At 45.3% G+C, this 12,258-nt stretch overlaps 1 protein-coding gene across 2 annotated transcripts in view; it reads left to right on the top strand.

Moving 5' to 3' along the window:
- FGF18 (fibroblast growth factor 18) overlaps positions 1–12,258 on the top strand; it is a 325,706-nt gene that overhangs the window by 240,219 nt on the left and 73,229 nt on the right. The window lies entirely within an intron of this gene.

The following is a 12,258-nucleotide window of genomic DNA, read 5'->3' as shown; positions in this document are numbered from 1 at the left end:
TTTAATGCTTTACCTAGCTCTTTCTGATTGTCCTGGTGCGGTAGTAATTGGGGTAATACATTTGGGTTTGATGTCAGCTGTGAATTGACAGCTGACATCAAGCCCAGGGCTTAATAATGAATATGTATTTATCAGACACCCCCATTACTAACCTGTCAAGTGAAGAGTTAAAAAAACACACAGGACAAAAAAAGTTAATTTACTTAGACTCCCTCCCAGGCCTTTGTTCAACAATTTATTACTTCAAAATTAATCCTTGAAGGTCCAACGTAATCCATTTGTGAATAAACACTGCGCTACACTCCCTCTTTCACCAATTTATTAATTAAAAATAAATCCTAAAAGTTCCGACGTAATCCACAGAGTAATGTCCCATGATGCCCATTAATTTCTATGGAGCATTGTTCTGAAAACTTTCACAGAACAACGCTCCATAGGTCACTACAGGTCAGTGGCAACCTATTGTGATAAATTCCAGGTCTGCCACTGACCAGCAGTGACCTCTAGAGCCTTGTTTTGAGAATTTCAGAACAAGGTTCCAAAGTTCACTGGGCGTTGTGGGATATTACTTTATCGATTACTTCCAGAATTTATTTTGAAGTAATAAATTGGTGAAAGAGCATGTAGAGGAGTCTTTATTCAAATAAACTATTTTTTTCCTGTGTCCGTATCTTTTTTAACTTACCAGGTTAGTAATCGGGTGTCTGTTAGATGCCTATACATTAGTATCCCCTGGGCTTAAGGCAGCTGTCAATTCACTGCTGACATCAATCCCAAAGTTTTACCCCGATTACCACTGAACCCAGACAACTGGGAAGAGCCAGGCAGAACACCAGAATTGGCACATTTAATGGACGTGCTACTTCTGGGGCAGCTGCAGGCTATTAATTTCAGGCTGGGAGGGGCCAAACAACCATGGACCTCAACACCCTGATAATATTAGACCCCAGCTATCTGCTTTACCTTGGCTGGTTGTCAAAAATAGGAAGGAGCCTATGCCCTTTTTTACAATTACTTACAAAATGGCTTGGATCCTCTCTATATTTTATAACCAATAAAGAAAAAAATGGACAACTGAGTCTTACAGTCTGCAGCTGTGTGTTTTACCTGTGCTAATTATCATGAATAGAAGGGAACCCAAGTCATGTATTTTTTTAATCTTTATTGCTCACAACAGAATATAGTTATGTTCCTCATGAATCAAAGCTTGTTGGTTGGCTGCGCTGCAGCCTTTCAACAAATTTTACCAACATACAAACAGTACATATACACCAAACTCGGAAACAGACTATTTAAAAGTCTGTTAGAGTCTGAGCTTCGGACTCCAGGTGACCGGTACAAACTACGAAATTTACAGTTTGGGTTCACTCATTCCTAGTCAGTATTATCAGTCCTTAAAAAACTACCTAATTATAACTGTAACATTCGCAGGTGTGAGCAGGGGTAGACCCACTGGACCATAAGGGGGTCCCGGCCTTACCCTGATGTGGGAGGACTTAACTAAGCACCTACCGGGTATTCACCCGAGGTTCTGCTGATGAGGTTGGACTTGGCTGCTTGTAGACACCAGGTGCTACTCTCAGGGCAGTGTCTGGGACTGTGGCAGCTAAGCAAAGCTGGGTGACAGCAGGACAGGAGTGTAGCCACAGATTGGATTGGTACTAGGAGTGAGATAGGCTGAAGACCAGGAAAACTCTAGTGGCAGGATCAGGGCCTGAGGCCTAGGGACCTCGGCAGAAGTCGGGGGCCAAAACATACATGGGCAGCTACACGGGAGAACTACACATGGGTGGTAATACAGGAGAGCAGAGGACCATGCAGCATGTGGGCAGCCAGTCAGAAGAGAAGAGGATCACACAGCATGAAGATGGCTGTGCAGGAGTGGAGAGGACCACAAAACCTGTGGAAGCCATGCAGACAGGTAGAGAACCATGCAGCATGAGGATAGCCATGAAGGAGCACAGGTAAACATGCAAGACAAGCATGCACGCTAGGACAAGTGGACAACCAAGACGGTAACGGCATTGGTGTCCCTGCTGGGTGGGGGGAGAGGAGAGTGCAGGGACATGAGCGCTTGGAAGCACTGAGACGTTGGTGTATTTAGGAAAAGGGAGTTCAGCGTTACAATATCTTTTACATTTTAAGCCTATGCACAGTGATAAAAAAAAGTCTAGCAATGTTAAACTATGGAAATATACTTAAAGGGAACCTGCCAGCAGTTCTTTTACCCCAACCTAAGGCTATGTAAAGCACCACTCCAGCATTTTTTTTAATTTCACTGCTGGTATTACTTTAACTCTAAAGGGGGCTTTACACACAACAACATCACTAATGAGATGTCGTTGGGGGTCATGGAATTCGTGACGCACATTCGGCCTTGTTAGCGATGTCGTTGCAGGTGACACGTACGTGCGACCGCTAACGATGCAAAATACTCACCAAATCGTTGATTGTTGACACGTCGTCCATTTCCCAAATATCGTTTCTGCTTTTGGACGCAGGTTGTTTGTCGTTCCTGAGGCAGCACACATCGCTACGTGTGACACCCCAGGAACAACGAACAACACCGTACCTGCGTCCTCCGGCAACGAGGTGGGCGTGACTTCCATGTGGCCACTCTCCGCCCCTCCACTTCTATTGGACGCCTGCCGTGTGACGTTGCTGTGACGCCGCACGAACCGCCTCCTTAGAAAAGAGGCTGCTCGCCGGCTGGTGAACAGCCTCTTTTCTAAGGGGGCGGTTCGTGTGGCGTCACAGCGATGTCGCTAGGAAGGTAAGTATGTGTGACGGCTCCTAGCGATATTGTGCGCGGCGATTTGCCCGTGACGCACAAACGACGGGGGCGGGTGCGATCGGCAGCGACATCGCTAGCGCTTTCGCTGCGTGTAAAGTGGCCTTTAGTCCCCTGACCGCTGTCTTGTACTCACCCTTCAATGTTTTTGTCCTTTTTGGGTGTTGCTCTGGTCCTGCGTCACCATCTTGTGCCCGTAACTTCTAACTGGCTGTAAGTCTGAAGTTACTTCACCAACTCTCAATACAAGTCTATGAGAGACAGAATGAGGCTCTCATAGAGTTACATTCAGTTGTGACCTCCGGTTCACTCCCTGAAACACTGAAGCTGTTGGCAGATCACAAATCGCCTTAGACCGACCATAGAAATGTTAATAGAAGATGAAGGTGTTAGAGAGTAATTATGAAATGGATGCAGGGAGTTAGGTTTAAAGTACCACTCCATCAGTGAAATAAAAAATTGTCGGAGTGGTTCTTTAAGGAAAGTTGTTATAAAGTAGAGCAAATGCATGCCTTGTATTTAATCATTATATTATATTATTATTATATTTGTCATTGCATAATCTTCATATTTGATTCACAATATGATGTTGCACTATGCCCGTTAGTATTACAGCAACTAATTCTGCACTTTGATCCCTTATTGGGCTTCAGCTGGGATTGTATTGATTCCTCTATTTGTGTTCCTCCTCCTTGTGACCTCTTGTAATGTTAGTATCCTAATGCTGGTGCACACGTGTGTAGAGTTCAACATGGCTAATGGATCCCTGTGTGTATTTATGAATGGTTGGTACCTTAGGTCGCGTGATTCAACTCATGTTATGCCTTCACATGATTGGGACTGTTGTCATATCCCACTTCATACCTTACTGGGAGTCGCCGACATTGTGTCAGGTCTACGTCATACACTGCACGAACACCAGCTATTTCTACTGTTTGGTTTACAGAAAATTTAAAAAGAGACATTCTGTCAGTGTGACGCTACCCTCAGAAGAAGGCTTAAGCTTTTTGGGTAATGACTTTATATTATCTAGTGTACTTTGCAATACATTCCCAATTTATGTATATATTGGCACCTTCATAGCCTCACTATTTGCGTATATGCTCATATTCTTATACACCTATACAGCCTGCTCTGTTCTTCACTTGCAACATGTTCTAATTAGTAGAAAAAGCAGGGGTTGCCAGCTTACCCCTCATGAAATTTCACCTTGTATGCCACTTATTCTGTTGGCGGCTGTGCATCGGACCAAAGGGCAGGAGTTCATGCTACTGAAGACATAAAAAAGGAACAAGGATATTCAGCGAGCCAACAGATGATGAAGAAAATAACACCATGGTTACTTACCGGTAGCCGGTTTTCCAGAACCCATGACAGCACCACGTGAGAGAGGGATCCGCCCAGCGAGGACAGGAAACCATTCTGAATAAAAGGGCGGTACTTCTCCCCTTCGTCAGTTGATTACCGAGAATGAGAGGACCTCCAACAAATGTTAGAACTTACTCCATCACCACTAAACACACACACAAACACACCGAAAAGTATACACCAAGGATGAGAAAGGGAGGGAATATAAGGGTGCTGTCATGGGTTCTGGAAAAACCGGCTACTGGTAAGTAACCGTGGGGTTTTCCCCTCACCCATGACAGCACAACGTGAGAGATTTCCAGAGAAACCTATTTAGGGAGGAACCACCGCCTCAAGCACCCGTTTACCAAACGAAAGAGCAGCCGAGGAGGATAGGTCCAACCGATAGTGCCGGAAAAAAGCAGACTGTGAGGACCAGGTAACGGCCCTACAAATTTGTTCAATAGATACCTGCGCACGTTCAGCCCAGGAGGTAGACACCGCTCTGGTGGAATGGGCCCAGATGTTCTCCAGAACGGGCGCTCCACTAGAGGAGTAGGCTAAAGTAATGGCCTCCCTAATCCACCTAGCGATACCCTATATCGTCAATGGAGAAGCACGGCCACATCACTATCTGAGGACGAGGAGTCTGAGTCTGAGGCCATACCAGAGGAGGAAGAGGAAGAGGAAGAGGCAGAGTCTACCGGTTTTGATTTTTTTCTCTTTAAGAAAGCCTTCATGGAATCCTGAACTTCTGAGCGGATAGCTGAACGGACATCCGCCGAGAGTCCCGGAGATTCCTCCGCAATAGTGCGACGAATACACGCCTGACACAACTTCTTTTGCCACTCCTCCGAGAGGGGTTCCCTGCATAGGGGGCACTCCTTATGTTTCTTTTTGGACATTGATTTTTTAGGGGCCTAAAAAGGGTAGACAAAAGTAGGGGAGAAAAAAACCCCAAGGGAACCATGAGTAAGGAGACATTCACGAAGATCCACCCACCACCATAGGAATCAAGGGTACCAGTTTCGAAGGCTCTTTCGGAACATCCACAGGCCTCACAGGAGCTGCAGAGTCACGAGAGGATCTGCTGTCATGGCTGCCACGGCCCGTCCGACCAGTATCACTCCGGTCATCTGTTGTCCTGCCCTGCTGATGACTCGCCCACCCCAGGGCTATGGGACACCCGGTGCCGGGCCGGACTAGTCCGGGGGTAGTCAGTGGGGGTAGTCAGTGGTGGCGGGGCCCGACTCCGTGGCCCTGGTGGGTGTCAGTTAAATATGGCTGGTGACTTGGGGTTTGTGTTCGTGACGCCACCTGTGGTATGCGGCTATTAAGCCGCTGCTGTGTAAGGCCTCCGGGGTGATGATATGGCTGCAATGGTGGTACTGCTCCCCACAGGTGGAGCGGTGCCCCGGGGACACTGTTGGTGCTCGTGAGAGTCTATGGTGTTGTGTGGATAACACGGTGCAGAGCCGACAGGCAATGAAAGAAACAGGCACAAAAAACAGTCTCTTTACCTTCTCCTCTTTTACTTCACAAACGGTTAGTCCTGGGAGACCGTTACAGGTGGTAGAGGGCTCCGGCCGGCCTGGAAGTAACTGAGATGTCGTTTTGGCCAGATGAGTATGAGGCCTACTCCTGTTCTTTTCCTTACCATGATAGGACCCTGCTCTCTGGATTTAGCAATGGCCCTCTTGCTGCTGGGACCGGTGGTACGTCCCGTTCCCTCTGTGGAAGGCTGCACAGGGCCTCTCTGGTGCTTCTCTGCTGGAGTCCACACCGGGCCCTGATGATGCAGCTGTACCTTCGGGCTGTTTATGAGCCAGGTGCTTGCAGCTCTCCTGCCCTTCGGATTCGGCTACCAGGGAGTATTTTAGGCCCTGGTGGCCACAGACTCCGATGTCCGAGTCTCTTCTGTGCCTCTCTGCTCCTCCTGCTTCACTGGGCCAAGCTGCTCCAGCGCTAGGCCCCAGTTCCACAGGACAGCACACTCTGCGTCTGCACTCTTTGCTTTCTCCTACAGACTGAACACTAACTCCTCCCTCAGGCCAGACTTAAGGAATGCTCCCTGGAACTCCATGTTCAGAGCTCCCCCTGCTGGCCTGAGGGAGAACTGCGTTGGATGTTAAACTTACTGGCCAATAGACCTCCCAATTACCTCCAGGCTCAGCATTAACCCTTTGGAGGGGCAATGCTGTTGTGGCGACCAGGTCCTGGGGCGCCACACTAACGCCGCACGGGAGAGTGCTGCTGCTCATCCGTTTCCATTGCAGAGCCTAGGCACCCCTGACAGTGCCAGAAGAGCCGCTTTAACCAGAATCCTCCGCCTTCCGGTCCCAGGTGAGGCTCCTCCCCGCTGCCCCCACGCTCCCCACGGTGCCTGGACAGGAGCACCCACAGCCCCGAGTGGCAGGCCGCACACCCCGCAGCGTTGCATGGGCGCCGCCATCTTTGGTCGGTGAAGTTACGCCAAGCCCCGCCTCCAGCTCCCAGCATGCCCGCCGCACAGCCGCGCAGTCGCGCACCTGGAAGTCAGAGGCAGCATGGAGCGCAGGGCGGGGAGGAAGGAGTGGCGGACCGGGATCCCACAGACGGCTCCTGCCGCACTCCCCCGCACGGACACCAGGACCCCCCAGGGGCAGGTGGACGGTGCTTCCAGCCCCGAAGAACGGTGCTACAGGACTCACCCTGCTCTTCCAGACACCGGACGGGGCTGGGTAAGTAGGCGATTTCTTCTTCTCTTCACCGCCGGTTTTCAGAACGGGGGTCCCCCATCAAGGACAGGAAACCAACTGACAAAGGGGAGAAGTACCGCCCTTTTATTCAGAATGGTTTCCTGTCCTCGCTGGGCGGATCCCTCTCTCACGTGGTGCTGTCATGGGTGAGGGGAAAAGTAGACGCTTTATTTCAAAGTGTAAAAAAAAATCTTGGGATTCAATCCGCATACAGGCAATAAAAAGGCAGAGGTGAACATACAGTGGGGAAAAAAGTATTTAGTCAGCCACCAATTGTGCAAGTTCTCCCACTTAAAAAGATGAGAGAGGTTTGTAATTGACATCATAGGTAGACCTCAACTATGAGAGACAAAATGAGAAAACAAATCCAGAAAATCAACTTGTCTGAGTTGGCAACATTTTTTTTGCAAATTATGGTGGAAAAAAAGTATTTGGTCAATAACAAAAGTTCATCTCAGTATTTTATTTTATATCCTTTTTTGGCAGTGTCAGAGGTCAAACGTTTTCTGTAAGTCTTCATAAGGTTGGCACACACTGTTGGTGGTGTATTGGCCCATTCCTCCATGCAGATCTCCTGTAGAGCAGTGATGTTTTGGGCCTGTCAATGGGCAACATGGACTTTCAACTCCCTCCAAAGGTTATTTATGGGGCTGAGATCTGTAGACTGGCTAGGTCACTCCAGGACCTTCAAATGCTTCTTACTATGCCACTACTTTGTTGCCCTGGTGGTGTGTTTGGGATCATTATCATGCTGAAAGATCCAGCCACGTTTCATCTTCAATGCCCTTGTTGATGGAAGGAGGTTTGCACTCAAAACCTCACGATATATGGCCCCATTCATTCTTTCATGTACACAGATCAGTCATCCTGGTCTCTTTGCAGAGAAACAGTCCCAAAGCATGATGTTGCCTCCCCATGCTTCACAGTAGGTATGGTGTTCTTTGGATGCAGCTCAGCATTCTGTCTCCTCCAAACACATCGAGTTGTCTTTTTACCAAACAGTTCCACTTTGGATTCATCAGACCATATGACATTCTCCCAATACTCTTCTGCATAATTTCAAATGCTATCTAGCAAACTTCAAACTGACCCGGACATGTACTGGCTTAAGCAGGGGAACACGTCTGGCACTGCAGGATCTGAGTCCCTGGTGGAGTAGTGTGTTACTGATGGTAGCCTTTGTTACGGTGTTCCCAGCTCTATGCAAGTCATTCACTAGGTCCCCGGGTGTGGTTTGGGGCTTTTTGCTCACCATACTTGTGATCATTTTGACCCCACAGGGTGAGCTCTTGCATGGAGCGTCAGATCGAGGGAGATTATCAGTAGTCATGTATGTCTTCCATTTTCTTATTATTGCTCCCACAGTTGATTTCATCATCACACCAAGCTTCTTGCCTATTGCAGATTCAGTCTTCCCAACTTGGAACAGGGCTACAATTTTGTTTCTGGTGTCCTTTGACAGCTCTTTGGTCTTCACCATAGTTGAGTTTGGAGTGTGACTGTTTGAGGTTGTGGACAGGTGTCTTTTATACTGATTAGAAGTTCAAACAAGTGCCATTACTACAGGTAATGAGTGGAAGACAGAGGAGCCTCTTAAAGAAGAAGTTACAGGTCTTTGAGAGACAGAAATCTTGCATGTTTTTAGTTGACTTATTTTCCACCATAATTTGCAAAAAAATCTTGCCAAATCAAACAAGGTGATTTTCTGGATTTGTTTTCTCATTTTGTCTCTCATAGTTGTGGTCTACCTATGATGTCATTTACAAGCCTCTCTCATCTTTTTAAGTGGGAGGACTTGCACAATTAGTGGCTGACTAAATACTTTTTTTTACCACTGTATAATCTGCTAGGAGTGGGAATGAGACGCGTTTCGGCTACGCCTTCATCACAGTCATGACTGTGATGAAGGCATAGCCGAAACGCATCTTATTCCCACTCCTAGCAGATTATATGTTCACCTCTGCCTTTTGCGGATTGAATCCCAAGATTTTTTTCACTCTTTGAAAGAAAGTATCTACTTATTTTTTTCATCATCTGTTGGCTCACTGGATATCTTTGTTCCTTTTCTATGTTCTAATTAGTGTACGCAATCAGCAATTTTTGGTCTGGGCCTCCATTCTGTATTATTTATAGCAATTTTGTTGAATTTTCTTTAATAAACTTCTGAGGAGTCTATCCCCTTTTCATTTCAGTGGCTCGTTTTTTATAGAATTTTTTTATGCTGTATGTGGTATTCAATAAGGAGTTATTTTATATTCTTGCTAAAAGAGCACTTTTTTCTAATTAGAATTTCAATTTTCCAGTTAAATTTAACCACTTCTCTAACATAAAAATTTGTGACCTTTAGAAACTTGTTATAACACTCTGCACCAAGCACAAGCCATCAAAAAACATGAACATTATCAAAAAAATTTGGGTGGCAATATAGTGCAAAGAGTCAGAATTTGCATCCTAGGTCATGGATCTTCCAGCAGAACAATGACCCGAAACATACTTTAAGAAGCTCCTAGAAATGGATGGAAACAAAATGCTGGAGAGTTCTGAAATGGCAGCAATGAGTCTGGATCTAAACACCTGTAGAGAGATCTTATAACTGCTATTAAGTGAAGACTGAATATCAAAAAAGCATATGGAATTTCAAAAATGCATACAGAAATAATGTATAAAATTACAATAAAAGATATGTAAAAATAAGATCTTCTGAAGAAAGTTGATTACAATACAGACTTGTAGAGAATTCGTGTCACAGAGACTAAAGGGTGCTTTACACGCTACGACATCGCTAGCGATAGCTAGCGATGTCATGCACGATAGCACCCGGCCCCGTCGTTCGTGCGACATTTGGTGATTGCTGCCATAGCTATGGCAGCGTCACACACACATACCTTTTCAGCGACGTCGCTGTGACCGCTTTGACCGAAAAATCCCTCCTTCAAGGGGGAGGTGCGTTCGGCGTCATAGCCCAATAGCAGAGGAGGGGCGGAGATGAGCGGCGGAACTTGCCGCCCACCTCCTTTCTTCATTGCCGGTGGACGCAGGTAAGGAGATGTTCGTTGTTCCTGCGGCGTCACACATAGCAATGTGTGACGCCGCAGGAACGACGAACAACCAGCGGCATGCACCACCAATGATCTTATGAAAAGGAGCGACGTGTCAACGATCAACGATTTTTGACGTTTTTGTGATCGTTGATCGTCGCTCCTTGGTGTCACATGCTGCAATGTTGCTAGTTCCAGTTAGTGGCACTGGATGTGCGTCACTAACGACATGACCCCGACGATATATCGTTAGCGATGTCGCAGCGTGTAAAGCACCCTTTAGTCCCAATACAAGCCTATACAGAATTTTTGCCTCAGAGACTAAGTTCCTTGTGATGTCGCAAACAGAGGTTATATAGGGTCTTTTTCAGCATTTTTTAATCCATTAGTGCCTGAATCCCCCTGATGACGCCAGTTTGGTGAAACATGTTGGGGAGGCAATAGGTTCACAATTTTAATATAGCAAGCAGCAATGGATAATACCATAGCCCATTACTGATATTGAGAGCTGGATTATAGGCCTTTTTCTAGCCACAATATACTAATTTTTGAGGGGCAAGGTATTACTGCTACAAAGAGTAAGAGAAACAAATACCCATTGAAGCTCTTAATTGGTTTTAATAATGTGTGCTGTGCTTTTGAATTTATAATGCTAAATATTATGTTTTAATGTAGAAAATTGGTCTTTAGTTTAGGGGTCTTTAGTTGCCTTTTGCAAATTGTAATTAATTATCTTTACCCCTACGTTAACTAAGAACGGCTTTTGTTCACATCTGAAGAAAGTGGCACTCACTTCTGTAAAATTATACCTTTATTGAAGCATCTTCATAAAAACAGTCATGGGCCAACTGATGTGTCGGGGCAGGAAAAAAAGGTGGGGCAGGTGCTGCAGGCCGGACGACAGCCATTTTGCCCTGACCGGCGCATCAACAGGTCCACACAGGCAGTGACGGATGCTATCTAATTATATACCATACACAAGTGAGAGCATCAAAAAATTTGGACAGCATACACAAGTAAAAACAACATGAAAGTAATTATACATATAGAAATAAAACTACATATCAATAAACACTGGATTTTAAAGGTATCCTTAGTCATTATTAGTAAATCATTTTAAGGGAAAGTTATCTAGGAACTAAATCAATAACATATCAGCCAGAATTTTTTATAAAAAGACTGACAAGTCATTCCTTTCATTTAAAGGGAACCTGTCACCAGTTTTGGGGCCTATAAGCTGCGGCCACCACAAATTAGCTCTTATATACAGCATTCTAACATGCTGTATATAAGAGCCATGGCCACTGTGTAGAGTGAACTGGTCAAATTCAAATTGATGAGGGACACAAGTGTTCAAACCCTCTGGACAATACTTTATACATATCTTCATTTAATGCTAAATCCTTTAAGTTGATTATGGTAAATTGATCAAGATCCTCAGTCAGCGTCTCCACTTGACTTGTTTGCTTTTTTTGCCTACAGTTATGGCTGCGTCGTCTCCTGATTTTCTTTCTAAAAGGAGGTCCAGCTGACCTTCCCTAGCTCCAGAAAGTGTTGCCACTGTTTACTTCATTTAATGTCTTCCGTGTCACTAAAATCCAAGGTCCAGAAGTATGCAAAGCGTGTTTTGAAAAGTTCTCTTTGTCTTCTATGTTGAGATTTCCGCCACTGTCAAATGTTGTTTGAGTCATTATCTAATTTGACCTGTAAACGCTTAGCCTGTTTTGTTGGTTTCCGAGCATTGAGTTCTAATTATGCTTCGTTCAAATCTCCTGTCAATTTTTGATATTCTTTTTCAATCTGTCTTAGTATTAGCAATAGGGATGATCGAATACCTCAAATATTCGGCTACGCCCATATTCGACAAATAGGTAGCCGCTATTCGACTATTTGCGAATATTCGATGCGCAATGCAAGTCTATGGGAAACCCGAATAGTTGCCGAATAACAAATATTCGGGCTTCCCATAGACTTACATTGCGCATCGAATATTCGCATAGCGGCGACCTATTCGTCGAACATTCTCGAAGCTGAATATTGCCGAATATTTGTGATATTCCATCATCCCTAATTAGCTACATGAGTTTACATGAATAATCAACATGTACTTGTTTCCATGCATTGGCGTAATCAGGGTCAGATTGAAACTGGGACATGTCTTTAAAAATTCTTAACCTTTTAAGGATTCGGCCACATTCATGATAACACTTTAAAGATTTAATTATCCAAAATAAACATCTTTTCTGATAAAAGAGTGATGTTTCTTTCTAGCGTTTGCACGCTAATGACTTGTAATGATTTCCTGTGATTACAGTCCAGAAAAAATGCCCCTACATCCTCTCTC

Source organism: Anomaloglossus baeobatrachus, chromosome 4 (assembly GCF_048569485.1).
Source record: "Anomaloglossus baeobatrachus isolate aAnoBae1 chromosome 4, aAnoBae1.hap1, whole genome shotgun sequence".
NCBI classification, from domain to species: domain Eukaryota; kingdom Metazoa; phylum Chordata; class Amphibia; order Anura; family Aromobatidae; genus Anomaloglossus; species Anomaloglossus baeobatrachus.
This window is presented reverse-complemented; position numbering and strand designations above follow the sequence as displayed.